Source organism: Elephas maximus, chromosome 4, assembly GCF_024166365.1.
Source record: "Elephas maximus indicus isolate mEleMax1 chromosome 4, mEleMax1 primary haplotype, whole genome shotgun sequence".
Lineage (NCBI taxonomy): Eukaryota > Metazoa > Chordata > Mammalia > Proboscidea > Elephantidae > Elephas > Elephas maximus.
The window spans coordinates 99,682,545-99,700,523 of record NC_064822.1 but is presented as its reverse complement, the minus strand read 5'-3'; the positions used below and the strand labels follow the sequence as shown (position 1 = coordinate 99,700,523).

Sequence of the window (17,979 nt, the reverse complement as noted above, 5' to 3'; positions counted from 1 at the left end):
GCCACGTGTATCAGAGTAGAACTGTTTTCTGTAGGGTTTTCAATGGCTGAGTTTGAGGAAGTAGATTGCCAGACCTTTTTCCCCAGGCGCCTGTGGGTGGACTGAACCTCCCGGCTTTCGGTTAGGTTAGCAGCCGGATATGAACTTCATCACCTCGCTGGAGCTGTTTCCTTCCTCGATCACCCAGAGGGCAGCCTGCGGCAACGATCCCCCTGAGCCCTCTAGTGGTCCACGCGGGAATCAGCGTTACTAGGAACATTCTCAAAGCCGGGCCGGTGTTGCCCAGGGAAGCAAGGCTGTGTGACACCGCCTAGAGTCACCCTCATAGCTTCCCTTTAGGTGCTCCTGGGGCATGTCCACCACACTGCTCCAACTCAAGATGACTTCTCAAACCTGTCAAGTGTGCACTCTTGGATGCTACAGGGTAGATTGTATCACTAAGTTTCAGGAAGAAGCAAATACAGGTATCTAGAGGACGTGGCAGCAAGTCCAAAATATATTTTTGTATGTCCCTCAAAATGCACAGGGTAGTTTTTTTAAGTTGACCCCCAGAAGCAGCTCTGGATATCTTATACTTACCCAAGGTAAATACTTAAATAACTCTAGTAACAACCTTAGGTTACGAGGGGATAGTATAAGTATGATATTCTGGGATGTTTACGGTTGTTTTTGTAGGGTATTTTAAAATAATATTGGCAAATGATACATTGTCTAATGCAGGAATACTATCAGTTTTTTTTCATGATTTTTATATAATCATGATGACATGACATATTACAATAGTTTCCCTGTTATTAGTTTAATATAGTAACTATAACTGTAGGTTATTCTTATTTTGGAATATAAATATATAAGTCTATTTAAATATACATATATTTTAACATGTGTATTTCAGATATCAAATGTAGACAGCAAGTATATATTCTACTGCCTCTACTGCAGTTTTATTGACATTATTATATTATCTAAAATAGACCAATTTATTTTGAAAAAAATAGTTGCTGTTTTAAAGTAATTTCAAGAGAAAAGACTATCAGTATATTTTCATGGAAAAAAATATAGATTGTTAATAAAATAGGAAATAACATTTTCATTTGGCATATTCTGTTAAAAGCTACCCTGTCAACCACTTAACTTACAGACAAATCAAAGCAAATTTGATTTGTTGAGAAAATATTTACAGGGTTTTTCAGTACCGTGTTAAATGCTATAGAAAATATAAATAGGACTATGACTTGATTCCTATCCTCAAGATTCTGGGGGAGAAGTAAAGACAAGTATCTAAATACCTTGTAATGAAGACAAAAGTGGAATCCTATCATCTCAGCAAAACAAAAACAAACTAATAATCCCAGAAATAAAAAAGAGAGAAAGATTACAACTTAAATAGTGCTGGCAGTATTGCCCACCTTTCCTTTCAATGATTGCCTGGAGTGAGCGTGACAGGAGTAATATGAATCTGTGATTCCCTCGGTTTATCTCTGTTCCGGGTACCTCTCAAGTGCAAGCATGTTACTCAGCTGAGTGTTATTCTAATTTTTAAAGATATGCGTATATGCATTTTTCATATAAAATGGACCCTAAAAGCAAGCCAACTACTTCATCTGGTGCTCAACCAAAGAAACAGGAATCTGTTCCAATGCTGGAGGAAAAACTGGCTGTGTCCAACCAACTCGGGGTCTCCAGTGGAGAGCCTTTCGAAGGAATTTTCCAGGGTAATATTCATTATTCATGATTTTCTCATTTTTAATTTTAGAATCTGAGTAGTGTAACACTATTGTAAGATAAATAAGGATTGTAAGAATGTCATCATATTGTATTTTGGAAGATTAATTTGATAATAATATTTTGCATGAACTGGAAGGATAAATTAGAGACAGAGAAGCAATTAACAAGCTATTATGTGTTGAACTGGAGAATGTTTTGTTGTGTATTATTTTCACCACAATTTAAAAAAAAAAAAGCTGTTATGGAAAAGGAGCCTGGGTGGCTCAGTGATTAAGAGCTCGGCTGCTAACCAAAAGGTCGGTGGTTGGAATCCACCAGTCACTCCTTGGAAACTCTACAGGGCAGCTCTACTCTGTCCTATCCCTATAGGTTGTTATGAGGTGAAATCGACTTGAGGGCAACAGGTTACAGGGTATTATGGAAAAAAAAAACAAAAAAAAAACAAAAAAAATATGCTGTTATGTCTGTAGAGGTGAATAAGAGGGTAATGATTGTCTGACCTGGGGTGGAGGTAGAATAAGTTAACCTTTTACAATTGACTAGGATGGGTTAAAAATAGAGGTTTTAAGTTTGGGTGATAATGAGATTAGAGACACCTTTAATCAGAATTAAGGAAATCAGGAGAAGAACTGGTTTTGGTCAGGAAGATGAGTGTTTTTTAGGTGGAGCGCAAGGTGACTGTGGGACATCCAAGTAGAGATGTTCATTAAGGGGTTGGAACTGTACGAAGACGGTCGAGGTATGTTGTGTTTAGGAATGGCAGTTGAAATCATAAGAGTAGAGAAGATGTCTTATAGAAAGAAGAACTAAACCAGTTAATTCTGACTCACAGTGACCCCATGTGTTTCAGAGTAGAACTGCCCTCCGTAGGGTTTTCTTGGCTGTGACCTTTTGTAAGCAGATTGCCAGGCCTTTTTTCTGAGGCTTCTCTGGGTGGATTCAAACTGCCAACCTTTCAGTTAGTAGCTGAGTGCTTAACTGTTTGTGCCACCCAGAGACTCCATATAGAAAAAAGACAGAAACCTAAGTGTAGGTTTTTGGGGATTACCTGCCTTTGGAAGGTGGAGAAAGAAAAGAAGCCTCCAAGGGGGCCAAAGATGGAACATTTAGAATCAATATTCAGGGCAAGGGAATTTTAAAAAGAGAGAAATGTTGCTGAAAGTTCAAGAATTATATAGAAAATAATGAACTAACTTTGGAGGTACAAGGAAGAAAAGAACATAATAGGAGAATAAGAGAAGAGAAAACTTTTAAAGAAGGACAGGGATGTGATAATTTCAGGAAGGAGAGATAGCAAATGATTTTAAGTGTTGCTGAAATTCCAAGGAGGGATGGAAACGGAATTTGGAGAATTAGGAGTTTAAATCCAAAACTAGCTTATAGGGTCTACCAGAGAATTTTTTTCCTGGTTTATAAATTTGTGTAAGACTAACCAATGTATTAAAAAAAAGCTCATATTTAGTTATATAGTTAATTCTGTATATACTCAAAACAAAAGTATAGGAAATGGGTTTTCTCACAGATGACCATCAAAGTCATCATTTGTGACCATATAAAAAAAGTGTGGATCAAAGACAGGTTGCAAGCCAACGAATGAATTGAAGTATAGGCTTTGCTTTTGAGAAGTTTGGTAATAAGAGCAAGGAGAGAGAAGGGTATGGTTAGAAGGGATGAAAGACCTGAAAGATGCTGGTCAGCCTGATGGTCTCATTGCAGCTTCTGGATCATTTTGTAGTTAACCTCCTGTGTATTCTGTCAGCCTTTTTCTAGGCAAATACTTTTTGAAATCACTTAACCCTTTCGTGCACAGCAGTACATACAGCGACCATGAAATTTTTCAGCCTCTGGGGTTTATTGGGAAGCTGCTGTATTATTGACAGTGTGTGCAAGCACAAGGCAGGGGACTTTATGATTGTTTGAAAAGGGTGCGTGCCACAAATTACTGTTTTTACAGGGTGTTGTATGCGGTGTCTGAATTTTTGGTAGGAAAAATAGATATTTTGAAATTTTTTATTTGTTACACATAAGTACCAATAGACCCTGGTGGGAACTCTGGGGTATAATTGGTGGTACTTCATATGGTCCACTAAACACTTAGGGTGGGATTGTGGAAGTGGGCAAGAAAAAAAAAAATCCATACCACCTACCAAAAATTCAGATACACTCAATAATTCAGCATGCTTCCGTTGATGAAAACACATGGTATCAAAAAAAATTTAAAGCAGAAAATAATTGGGTCACCAAAAGGTTAATATGTCACAAATTTTGTTCCTATCTAGTACTGAAAAAATGGGAAGATCTCATTCAGCATTTAATAGCATGTGTAACTAGAAATACAAAGAAAATTACATCTTAGAACATAACCGGATCAGAGAATTCATGCAAAGTTTCGATCAAAGAAGATGGTTTCCATGACTTTTAAATAAGTCTTTAGTGTTCCTCCCATCTGTGAAATACTATGATTCTGCATACCCTAGGCTCAGAAGTCTTTGAAATAGGGGGTGCAAGATGGGGACTTGTGTGGCAGACAGATTTCCTATCTCAGGTGTGTGGGAGTAGGGTGATGCTGGGGTACCAATCCTTCCCCTGAATGCCTGAGCTGTTTCCTGGAATATGACCTTCTCACCTGAGCAGTGTTTTCCATTAGCCCTTTTTAGGCACTTACAGCCAGTTATGGATCATAAAGAGTTAGCTATAGCATTTAGAGAATATGAGGTTTAATGAAATAGGGAACATGACCACGATGCTTAAGGAAGCAAGATAGTACAAAAAGGTAGGAAAATGGATTGGAAATCTTTGCCTCAAACTAATCAGCTAATGTGAGTGAAACATTCTATTCTGAAAGGAGAAGTTACAAATATAGTAGTAGTACCATGGCCACATAGCAGGATTCTAGATACATTTTCTTATTTAAAATTTGTAACATCCACATCACATAGGGTCTGAGATGGGGCAACTGTCTTCTTTGTCATTAACTTTCCTGGAAAATGTCTCATACTTCCGAAAAAAACCAAACCGTGCTCATGGAAGCCGAGGATGCAGACTTTATAGCGCTAAAACCAGGAAAGTTCTTGGCAAACCAAGAAGAGTTGGGCCACTGGCAACCTCTGTCTTGCCTAATGCAGCGATCTGTTTTCAGTACTTGTCTTAGTCATCTAGTGCTGCTATAACAGAAATACCACAAGTGGATGGCTTTAACAAACAGAAGTTTATTCTTTCACAGTCAAGGAGGCTAGAAATCCAAATTCAGGGTGCCAGCTCCCGGGGAATGCTTTCTTTCTCTGTTGGTTCTGGTGGAAGATTCTTGTCTTCAATCTTCCCCTGGTCTAGGAGCTACTCAGTGCAGGAACTCTGTGTCTAAAGGATGTGCTCCACTCCTGGAGCTTCTTTCTTGGTAGCATGAGGTCCCTCTCCTTTCTGCTTGATTCTTTCTTTTATGTCTCAAAAGAGATTGACTCAAAATACAGCCTAATCCTGTAGACTGAGTCCTGCCCCATTAACATAACTGCCTCTAATCCTACCTCATTAATATCATAGAGGTTAGGCTTTATAACACATAGGATAATCACATCAGATCACAAAATGGTAGACAACCACACAATACTGGGAATCATGGCCTAGCCAAGTTGACACAGATTTTTGGGGGACACAATTCAATCCATAACAGTCATTTTACTCTGTTTATCAACAGCGTTTAGCACAGTCAATGACATCCAGCTTCTTGAAACTTATTTTTACCTGGTTTTGGGACACCATGCTATCCAGATTTGTCTTCTGTTTTCTGGATTCTATCTATCTGGATTCTCCTCTGAACTTTTGAATGTTGACTTTTAAGTAATGGAGTGCTCTGGAGCTCAGTCTTTGGCTCCCTTGGATTGGGGTAACTGAAGTGACTTGAGTAACTGGAACCAAGAGAAGTTAATGTCGTAGGTTTCATAAGAGGCAATTAGAACTGTGCTGCGAAGGGAATGAGCATAGTTTACAGGAAAGAGGAAAGTCATTTATGTTTATTTTTACGTGGAATTCTACTTAATATCAGATAATTTAAATAGAAGCAGTTTTGCCTGTGATAAATTCAGTTCCCAGTTTTCTGGGCACTGGCAGTGGAAAGAGGTGCTTTGGTGGTGCATTGGTTAAAGCACTCAGCTGCCAACCTACCAGTGATTTGAACCCACCAGATGCTCTGTGGAAGAAAGATTTGACAGTCTGCTTCTGTGAAGATTTATAGCCTTGGAAACTTTATGGGGGCAGTTCTACTCTGTCCTATAGGGTTGCTATGAGTTGGAATCGACTCAGTGGCAGTGGGTTTGGGGGCAGTGGAAAGAGGAGAGGCGACTCAGAGTTGAAGCAGATAGAATTCATGGCAACATGGTCCCAAAAGTAGTCAGGTTATCACCCTAATTTAATTAATGGAAATTGAAGGGCTAAATCAATACTATAACTGAAACCAGAATTCTTGGTGGTTCCAGGTCTTCGATTAAGTCTCCATAGCTTGAAATACAGTGAAGAATGAAGTGTGACTGAATTACAGTTTTAGACAGTATTCAAGTGGAAAATTTCTGGAAAGGATAGTAAAATAATAGGCACAAAAATGCAAGTTCCCTTGGCATTTTTAACTTAACTACCTCAACTTGCCAAAGAAACTATTATTGTCTTTTTCAGTAAGAGCTCACATTTTTCCAGCTAGCTTCTACTAGGATTCTTGTATTTGTGCAATTAAGTTTTCTTTTTGAAAACTGTTTTTTGATGAAGAATGGATAGATGGATAATTACATTTGTATTATCAAAACCCCAAAACTGACACTTTGAGAAAACTCACTGTGTAAAAATATCTTAATAAGTTGGTTAATTACCTGGGGTTTTATATATACAACTAACAAGATTTAAGCCCAGTTTGCCTAGTTTGATTTATTTTTTGGTGAATGTTGCAAAGGTTAGACATTGGGATATGCAGTTCATACCAAACTAGTCTAAGTAATAAAAATAGTAGTGCTAATAATGATAGCTATAGTCTTTTGAACAACTACTTACAATTGACTATTTATATCTGTGCTATAATAAATTCATGGGATGGTAATTCAGGTGCTTAGAGGGAAAGAGGAGTCAGGGAGCCCATGAAAAATAATTTGGTTTGTTATATTCACAGTTCCCAGAGGCAGGGTGGCACAGCATCGTGACGCAGGGCCACGGGGGGGTTTCACCTGGGGACAAGGTAATAACAAGCTGGAATTGTAGGAGAGGGCTTATGTACAGCAAGTAGGGCGAGGTTAGCAAAGTTTTCTGGGGATTAGGCATTTTGAATAATTTTGCAGGCTCAGGAGCCATAGGGACTGTTCCAGGTTGTCGGGTAGCTGCCCCCGGGGTGATTAGGATGGCTGCATAGTGGCCCAGGATCCTGAGAACCTGATAAGAGATGTGGTTGGAGAATGGACTTAATCAGCTGCTCAAGAAGGGGAATGGACTAGGCTTCAGTCAGGGCCTCAAAACTGAATCAGGACAGCATTTTGCGAAATGGTATTGCAATCTGTTAAACCCTTTATCCCCTTTTGATTAAACTTCAGTTGATGAGATGGTGTTACTATCCTTCGCAGGAAGAAGCTGAAGTTTAGAGAGGCTTGACGGTTTCTTCAAGGAAATTAGAAACATGTTCACACAGTTCTCTTAAACTTCCAAACGGAAAGGCAACAATGAAGTACCAGATACTCTACCTGAACCTTTTGTGTCACTATCTTGTTTAATCAAAAGTAGGAGTTAAGAGCTAGATTACAACCTGAGCTTCGTGCTCACACTTTGTACTACGTCAGTACAAGCCTGAATGGCATTTTAGAGAGATTTCCACTGTGTTATAATGACTTTTCCCCACTTTGGTGCTGCATTTTATATGTGATGCTTAAATCCTCGACCTTACAGAGAGCTGAAAGTGTTATTTCACATCAAGATTTTCCCCCTTATTTAATGATCGCTGAAGCATTTCTGCTTTGCAAACCGTTTAGTAACATTGTTCGTCCTCACTTAAAAATACACCTACCTGCTGGGCAGGTGCTTGATCTGGACACATATGGCAAAGTCATATTGATAATCTTGCTTCTTTCACCACCCACACTCGCAGCAAGTGTAGGACATTTTGAACTTCTTGCTTAACAGCGCTTCCTTTAGAGATCTTAATCCATTTGTTGGTGAAATGTTGATAAGTGATTTTTGTTTCTTTCCGTAATCAAGCCCATTGGTCAGATAAGTGTGTTGCTCTTGAGTATACATAATAAGAAACACCCTGATGGCCAAGAGGACAAAACTCCATATTAAAATGCCCTAAAATTGGCCACGTAGAAATAAAAGCTAGTCAAATAAGAGAGAATTTGGATTTTAAATTGCTCTTTGTTAGGGATTTTTGACAAAATCTGCTGCTAACTCTTCTGTAATCGACTGTTAATGTGTCACGTAAAAGGCCGGTCAGGGTGTGAGTGGGAGCTAAGAGCTTCCAGAGGAACGGTGAAGAGGAGGGAAGTGAGAGCAAATGTACCATACTGGGAAATTTCTATCATCTTGAATAGTATTGATTTTTCTGGCTTTATTCTTTTTAGTTCTTATATCTGTTTCCTAGGGATGCCATAACAAAATACCACAATTCGAGTGGCTTATAAAAACAGAAATATATTGTCTCACCGTTTTGGAGGTTAGGAATCTAAATTCAAAATTTTGGCAGCACCACGTTTTCTCTGAAGGCTCTATGGGACGATCCTTTCTTGTCTCTTCTGGCTTCAGGTAGGCTCAGACATTCTTTGGGTTGCAGATATGTCTTCCTGTGGCCTTCCTACCTTTCTAAGTATCTCTTCTCTTTTATAGGACTTCACTCAGATTGGATTAGAACCCACTCTATTCAATATAAGCTCATGTTAACTGATAACGTTCTTCAAAGACCCTATTTCCAAACAAGGTCATATTCACAGATACCAAAGAATAGGACTTCGACATAAATGTCTGGGAGATACAATTGAATTCATAATAGTTCTTTATCAGGTAAGCAAGCTGTCTCTTCAGACTTTTATTTTCTTAAAGAAAGTAAATTTAGAAAATTTTAGAAAAAAATTATCCTTCCAAGCCCCTCTCTCCCAATGAGAACATAGATAAAAGATGCAGGGAAAGGTTTTCTTTTATTCACTGCTCTTGTTTGTTAAGGAGATGGAGTTATAACGATAGAGTCTGGGCTGAAAGCCCTCAAACAAGAGCTTGATAAATTACACCTTAGCAATGGATCAGCACTACTGTTCAGTATTGGTCTAGGTGTCTTAAGGAATACCCCAAATGATTCTGTAGTCAGGAGCGTATCATTTTAGCCAAACACAGATAAAACCAAAAAACCAAACTCACTGCCGTTGAGTTGATTCCTACTCAAAGGATATGCTTCCTTAATAAAGTCTAAAAACTGTGCCTTGGCCATGTTAAAGCATTTCTTTTTTTTCTTTCCATTTGAAAAGAAGAATGGAAAAGTTAAGACATCAGCTTTATTCCTTTCCCACCCCTCACCCTGTTTTCAGATTCCTTCTTTGGTTCCAAGGCAACTTCTAATTAAGATGTTGTTGAGTGTTGCGGAGTCGGTTCTGACTCATAGCGACCCCATGTGACAGAGTAGAACGGCCTGAGTTTTCTTGGCTGTAATCTTTGTGGAAGAAGATTGTCAGGTCTTTCTCCTGAGGAGCCACTCGGTGAGTTTGAACTGCCAACCTTTTCAGCAGCCGAGCACTTAACCATTGTGCCACCAAAACCCAAAAAACCCTGTTGCTGTCTAGTCAATTCCAACTCATAGCAACCCTATAGGATGGAGTAGAACTGTTCCAAAGGCTTTCCAGGGAGTGGCTGGTGGATTCAAACTGCCAGCCTTTTGGTTAGCAGCCTGAGCTCTTAACCACTGCTCCTTAACTAAGACGTTAACCTCGCATTTTTCTTTATTCATTAACCTTGCACTTTTCTTTATTCATGACATATTCAGGCATAAATGACCTGGATTCTGAATACCTGTTAGTCTTATGGGGTAATAGTGTCCTTTGCTGTTTGACGGAAATTCTATACTAAAGCATTTTAAAATAACGTATCATTAAAATGAATTAGAGTTGGTGGCTACAAAATTCAATCACATTTCGTTTCTAAGGTATGGAATCAATGCATTCACGCATTATGACACTTTTGTCCACAAGATGGCGCTAGAGTTCTTCCAATTATTTGGAGGCGCACACCCCAGAATTTTTAATTTATTTTTTAAGCCCCCCGACCCAATTTCTTTACATATGAAAGTGACACAGAAGAAACTGTAAGACTATCACTTGGGAAAAGTATAGATTTACTACCTGATTCTAAACGGGTCCCTAGCGAGGGAAGAAAGACTAGCAAATAAAAAAAAAGCAAATAGAAATGAGAAATGATTTTTTTCATGAAATGATTATCAAAAGAAATGAAAATTGTTAAGCATGATGTAGCCTAAATATGAACTAGCAATTATTTCTTAAAGCAATATGAATGGGATTTTAGTATACTTCAGTACTACTTGTAGTTTGAGTGTTTGAAAATGAATGAGATAATTTGATTCACTGAATATTTTTAGGAGTCTTTTGTGATAATTTCCATAACTCTCAAAACAGGTCTCAAGTCCATTTCGGTATGCTAGCACAGCAGTGCCGGCATTAACTGCCTACCCAAGAACAAAGTCTTCAGAATAGTTAATTCTGTTAAAAAAAAAAAAAAATTCAACTTGTTTAGTCCCGTTAGAAAAACATCTTAGATATAGGACTGATTTTTGGACTAAATATTTTGGTTTTATCTCACCCTCAGGATTGCCCTAAATTTATTTGTAGTTCTATTTTTTAAAAGACTTCCAAACATCTGCAAATAAAGTTGCAGTTGAGTTAGTTGATGGTAATTATTTTGAGCATCTTTTACGTGCAAAGCAGGATTTCAGTTGGATTTTCCCAGAAAAAAAAATTCACTATTACTTTCTTAAGATCCATGAAGATAAAAAAAAAAAATCACTTAAAATATGTTCAGAAGGCTTAGACTGAAAATATTTTGGGGATGAGTTATTTTTAAGATTTACTTTGATAACACTGGGTCTATTTAATGAAAGTTACCTATTGACCTAAAATACTAAGGACTTAAATTAATGCCTTAATATAATCTCCTTGTTAGAATGAGAAATTTATTAAATAAAACAGTCCCAGCATCAAGAGAAAATAGATGAATTAGCGTGTGCAATTCCTAATTACATCTAATTACAATGAGTTTGCAATGCATTTACATTCATAAAATCTACTTAAGTTATCAATGCCTGAGACAACAGTTTGTGTTTATGAATAGCCCATTTGTAAGGAGTTAATGTGCTAATTAGAAAACTCTTGCAAAAGAGAAGACAGGTTGTGGTTAACTTTCTCTCTTTACCCCTTTTTGGATCTCAGTGGTGAGTGGGTAGGAAAGCCACGGTTAAGTTTAAAACCACAGAGTGCATATATGTGGATCTGTTCATGTATTTAGTTGTTGCTGAAACCCAAACTAAACCCACTGCTGTTGAGTCAATTCCAACTCATAGTGGCCCTATAGCGTTTCTGAGACTGTAAGTCTCTACAGAAGAAGACTACCACATCTTCTTCCCGCGGAGCCGCTGGTGGTTTCCTACACTCACCTTTCAATTAGCAGTCGATCGCGTTAACGACTGCGCCACCAGGGCTCCCCCTTAGTAGTTGCTAGATGTAGTGGTTAAGTGCTGGGCACTGGGGCTAGGTTAGATGTACTTAAAGCCACTTGTACTATTATTACTACAAATAATAAGTCTACTGTGTTTATTTAATTCATACAGCAATGCTATGAAGTAGGTACCATTATTTTCCTTTCAGAGATGAAGACACTGAGGCTTAGAGAAGCTAGATAATTTACCAAGGATCAGGCAGCTGGTGAGTGGAGGCTGGGTCTGGGTGCAAGTCCGTCTGACTCCAAAGCCTGTGCTTTTAGCCACTAAACTATATTGTATATTAACTACCATTCCATGTAGCTTTTAGTGAAGTCCACCATTTAATACAAATATGATGTTCTTTATGTGTAAGGAATAGCTTAGGCTTTCTATGTGCAGTCTACTTGGGGCACAATATTGGCTTTTGCAAAGGAAATCCTTCAAGTTATCATGATATAGGCAGGCAGCCAGAGCATCTCAAGGGGGTTACAATCTTTTCCCAGGATAGCCATACAACTAGGTGTTCTGGTGTGAAATGGAAGGTAACGTTTCCTCCTTCTTACCCTAACCTTCCTGTGTCTCACTTTGTCAGTTATCAAAGTGCAAGCCAACCTAAGCTCTACTGGGTGAACCCTGATTGTATTAATTTTTAAAAACACTTAAAACCCACCACAGTTATTACTTCCCAACAGATTTAGTAAAAAAATAGAATATTTCTATTCCAAAATATTGTTATACTTTAAAAAAAAAAAAGAGTGAGGTTTCAACTATCACGTTAGAGAATGACTTGAGAGGAGCACTTTGATTAGGGAATTTGCAATTGCAATGAAATGAGCAATGGTATATTTTGTTAGATTAATGTTTGCCTTCTCTGTAGACTAAAAGTGTAATGAAAAGGACATGTATTAGGGAGGATATTCCACACATTATATTGCTAATACCTAAAAAATATTAGAGGAAATAGAGCTGTGAATATCTTAAAAAGATGGATAGGTGGTCATCTGGGTAAGATGAGTTTGGGTTAAGTGAAGTCTTCATAGAGAAATCAAACTCTTAAGTTTTATTTGAACCCTAAATTAACCCTAACCTTAAGAGTTTTTTGACTCCTTGAATGGTGCCAGAAAGATCAGCTGGGCCCTACGTAGCATTGTACAAAGCACACTGAGAGACGTGAAGCAGAGAAGCAGAGCAGTACGCAGACCTGATGATGGAAGGTTTTGTGAATGGAATCATTGATTGATTCATTCAGTAAGTCACTCATCTATCAGTCTAGTAACCACTGGATGGTTACTTAGTATTTTTTATCACATTTCATTCAATATTTATTGACTCCTTGCTACGAGCACTGTGAGGTACTGCAAGCCTTAACTTACACACAAAACTGCATAATCAATTCAAAGTATTTGCCTTAATATGTAATTACATCTTTTACGGAACTGCTGATTCAAGTGTTTTGGGCTGCAATCATTATTTATTGTTATCTTGTTTGAGCGAGGGATTATCCATTGCTAAATCACTTGATAAAGAGTTGGTGGAATTTAGGTATCTGGCTGACGGAATTGATATAATTGGTTTTTAAAGGTTCGTGTATCTTTTTTAGCCATGTTGTTGTTGTTAGGTGCCGTCAAGTCAGGTCCAGCTCATAGTGACCCTATATACAATAGAATGAAACTCTACCTGGTCCTGTGCCATTCTCACAGTCGTTGCTATGTTTGAGCCCGTTGTTGTAGCCACTGTGTCAGTCTGTCTCGTTGAGGGTCTTCCTCTTTTTCGCTGACTCTCTATCTTACCAAGCATGATGTCCTTCCCCAGGGACTGGTCCCTTCTGATAACAGGTCCAAAATACATGAGACAGTCTCTCCGTCTTGGCTTCTAAGGAGCATTCTTCCGAGATAGATTTATTTGTTATTCTAGCAGTCCATGGTATGTTCAATATTCTTTGCCAACACCATAATTCAAAGGCATCAATTCTTCAGTCTTCCTTGCTCCTTATCCAGCTTTCACATGCACATGAGGTGATTGAAAATACCATGGCTGAGTTCAGGTGCACCTTAGTCCTCAAAGTGATATCTTTAAAGAGGTCTTTTGCCTCAGATTTGCCCACTGCAATAGGTCATTTGATTTCTTAACTGCTGCTTCTAGAGGCATTGATTGTGGATCCAAATAAAATGTCTTTTACATACTGAGGAAACAGCGTCCCTCACATCCACATTGTAGTCTGATATAAGGGATAGTGGTAATAAACAGGAATAATATTAATTATAATTATAATAGTAAATTCTATTTCGTTGGTGGGAAGCAAACTTCAAATGCTAGTACTTTAAATATTCCATTGATGATCTGACTTTTAACTTCTTTTCTAGGAGCACAGTAAAGACATGTAGTAGCTTGGACAAACCACTATCTGATCTGTCCTTCAGTTCCCTCCTCTGCCAGGCAAAGAAGCTGCATTAAATGATCTTTAAGTTCAAGATCAACTAAAGTTTTCTAATTTTAGGATTTGGTTTTCCTTCTGGCCTTAAGAATTTGAAAAATTCTGTTTTGAAATTTTACTACTAGGTAATGCCTAGTCACAGAGTAGACATATAGTTGAGTGAATAAAAGGCTTATGAAGGATTAGACCAATATCAACTTTACATTTAGTCAGTACCAATTAATTGAGTAATGACTGTGTGCTGGGTACTGTTCTGTGTGTCTGGGGGCCTAGCAGTGAATTAGGATTATGGTCCCTTCCTTCATGTAATTTACAATCTAGCAGGGAAAGATGTACAATAGAAATAACTTCTAATATTAATAAATTATTAATAATTTCATCTCATATACTTTGGACATGTTCTCAGGATGGATCAGTCCCTGGAGAAGCACATCATGCTTGGTAAAGTGAGGGTCAGCAATAAAGAGGAAGACTCTCAATAAGAGGGATTGACACAGTGGCTGCAACAATGGGCTCAAGCATAACAATGATTGTGAGGATGGCGTGGGACCGGGCAGTATTTCCTTCTGTTGTGCATAGGGTTGCTATCAGTCGGAACTGACTCGATGGCCTCTAACAACAACAAGAAGAAGTGTTGTGCAGGGTAATGGGAGAGACCTGGGGTGGGCGAGGGTGTGTATGGGCAGGATGGTCAGGGAAGGCCACTCTGCCGTATGAAGATTGAAGGTAAGAATATTGCAGGTATTGGGAAAAACTAAAGTAAAGGTCTTACAGTCAGATGTAGGTTGTGATTTTCTAGGGACACAGTAGTAGATAGGTGGTGAGTGAGGAACTGGTCTGAAATGAGGCTGGAGTTAGGCAATGTCAACATGGTACTGGGTCTTGTAGGACTTGTATTTTATTCAATTTGCAATGAGAACATGAGTAAGTTTTAAAATATATAATTCTCCTGTCACATAAATCTGTATTCTGAGATTGTGGATGTTGAGTCTAAAAATTCCTTTCCCATCCCTTGTGTTCATAGTGATATCTTGTTAGAGTCTTTTAAACTCATTTCTGAAATTGCTTTATTAGAGTGGGAATGGTTATCCCGGTTCATGAATTGAGGATTGTCGTTTCCAAAGGTCACTTTCAGAAACAAGAAGCAAATATGATAAACTCCAAGAGGAGATGAAAAATATGTTTGCAATCTGTTTTAAGAAAATTCAGCATTTACAAACGCTTTTTATTCAGTGCGATTTCTGGAACAGTAGGAACCAAATCCCTATTTTGGGGTAAAGAGTTATGGATTTGTAATTTTCCTCTAATATGCTTGATATTATGAATTAAGGAAGAGTATAGATTCACTCATCACAGAAATGTAGATTTTACTTCACACTGGAGTAAAGAAACATTGTAATTGTGACTTCATATAGCAACAGAGAGAAAGGAAGCTCTGAACTGAAGTGCATTGGTATTCTTTTATAAGAGCTTCACTGTATAATATGAAATGCCAGTAACTTTTGAAAGATAATTGGGAAGTTCATTCATGTCTTCTATTAACGTGAAGCTTCTCTATAGTGGGGTAAAACTTGTGTATGATGCTATGTGTGATGTATACGATGCGTATGATGATGTCTAGCCCAAAGAAGATAAATTGTTGCATAAAATGGTAAATTACTGGTTTGAACCAAAGAAAAGTAAAACTAAGTTATGTAGTGCTTTGTCAATATAAGTGTGTGTTTGGGGCTCTTAATATCTTTGATCTTGTTTCCTCACATATGAAATAAAACTGAACCAAGTGACTTCTGAGAAGTTTTATAGTCCCTAAATTTCTGTGATTCTATGTGATCAACACTGACTTACAGGCACTATTGATTTGCTAATTAACAGATTTCTTAATTACGTAAATGATAAGGCCAGTAGAGGGGAGAGAGTATTTGTTTTATAACTTCATCATCGACTGTTGAATCAAGGATGATGGGAAGGGAACAGAATAAGCAAATTTTTAAGATACAGGGCTCTTCAAAGTTGAGTTGGTTAGAAATAAGACTTTGTTTTTGTAAATAACAAGGAGGCATCTTGAAATCTGAAATTGTTTCTCTGAAGTAAGTGGAAATTGGATTCTATAAACATTCTGTGTTATTGGCCATTTCTAAGCAGTTTCTGGAAAGAAAACTGTACGTGTTATTGTGTTCTGCATGTGTTTTCATGCTCTTATGACCTGAAGTTCTAAAGTTAGGTTTGTGAATTAGTCATGGTATTGTATCATTGCTCTGTTTCTTGGCTTTCATCTGCTTGTGAAGTTCTTAATAATCCAAAGGCATATCAGAAAAAGAAAGGGTAGTTCAAAATTGAGAATGGAATGAGAGCTCAGTCTAGCGACAATGTCTTTTCTTGGGTTTGGGTTTGTGTCTAAGATATTTACGTCCATTATATATATCCGCTGACGTCAAGTTGATTCTGACTCATAGCAACCCTATTGGACAGAATAGGACTGACCCAAGAGTTTACTAGGAACAGCTGGTGGATTTGAATCACTGATCTTTTGGTTAGCCGCCAAGATCTTGACTACTACACCACTTCTATAGGAAGCTTGAGTATTGTCACGCAAATTGATTTTACATATAGGGGTCATTTATCTAAAACTTACTTGGAGTTGGCAAATGTACAGAATAAAGGCCAAATAATTTAATTGCTGTAAGTTTACCATGGATTGGTGAACTTAATTTTACTAAAGGAAATTAAATTTTACAACCCCCGTTAAGTGAAATTTAAAACCTCAGAATTTATAATTCAGAGGGTTTGGTGTCTTTTAGTATGTATTTTATTTTTTTCCATTTTGACTTTTTTTTTAAGTGCTTTAGATGAAGGTTTACTGAGCAAATTAGTTTCTCATTAAACAATTAACACGCATATTGTTTTGTAACGTTGGTTGCTAATCCCACTATTTGTCTACACTCTCCCCTCTCGACCTCATTACCAGCTTTCGTGTCTCCTTCTGCATTCTTGTTCTTGCCTCTCTGTTGGTGTGCCCATTTAATCTCCGTTTGTTTTATGGACCCATCTAATCTTTGGCTGAAGGGTGAACCTCAGGAGTGACTTCAGCACTGAGTTGAAAGAGTGTCCGGGAGCCATACTCTAAGGGTTTCTACAGTCTCTGTCAGACCAGTTGAGCATGGTCTTTTTTTGTGAGTTAGAATTTTGTTTCACATTTTTCTCCAGCTCTGTCCAGGACCCTCTATTGTGATCCCTGTCAGAGCAGTCGGTGGTGGTAGCCGGGCACCATCTAGTTGTGCTGGACTCAGTCTGGTGAAGGCTGTGGTAATTGTTGTCCATTAGTCCTTTGGACTAATCTTTCCTTTGTGTCTTCGGTTTTCTTCATTCTCCCTCACTCCAGATGGGATGGGACCAGTGGAGTATCTTAGATGGCTGCTCACAAGCTTTTAAGACCCCAGATGCTACTCACCAAAGTAGAATGTAGAACATTTTCTTTATCAACTATGTTATACCAGTTGAGCTTCATGTCCCCTGAGACCATGGTCTCCAGCCCTCAGCCCAGTAATTTGATCCCTCAGGGAGTTCGGAAGCTTCCGTGACCTTGCCTTGGTCAAGTTGTGCTGCCTTCCCCAGTATTGTGTACTGTCTTATCCTTCATCAAAGTTACCACTTATCTATTATCTATTTGGTGTTTTTCCCTCCTCTCCTCTCCCTCGTAACCATCAAAGATTGTTTCTTTTTATGTGTAAACCTTTTCATAAGTTTTTGTAATAGTGGTCTCATACTATCCTTGTTGTTATGTGATTGACTTATTTCACTCAGCATGATGCCCTCCAACTTCATCCATGTTGTGAGATGTTTGGCAGATTCATCATTGTTCTTTATTGTTGTGTAGTATTCCATTGTGTGTATGTACCATAGCTTGTTTATCCATTCTTCTGTTGATTGGCACTTAGGTTGTTTCCATTTATTTTGCTATTGTGAATAATGCTGCAACAAACATGGGTGTGCATATGTCTATTCTTGCGATGGGTCTTATTTCTCTAGGGTATATTCCTAGGAGTGAGATTGCTGGATTGTATGGTATTTCTATTTCTAGCTTCTCAAGGAAGCACCATATCATTTT

General features: G+C 38.1%; 1 protein-coding gene across 2 annotated transcripts in view; it reads left to right on the top strand.

The window, feature by feature from the left end:
• Positions 1 to 350: 350 nt before the first annotated feature.
• The window catches only part of NELL2 (neural EGFL like 2), a 485,920-nt gene continuing 468,291 nt past the window's right edge, over positions 351 to 17,979 (top strand). Inside the window, exon 1 of one of the 2 annotated variants that reach the window (XM_049882891.1) lies at positions 351 to 584. The gene's annotated coding sequence lies outside the window, so the exon portion shown is untranslated. Of the gene's footprint in view, positions 585 to 1,437; positions 1,716 to 17,979 lie in introns of those variants that run through there. The other variant, XM_049882892.1, reaches the window with a different exon arrangement.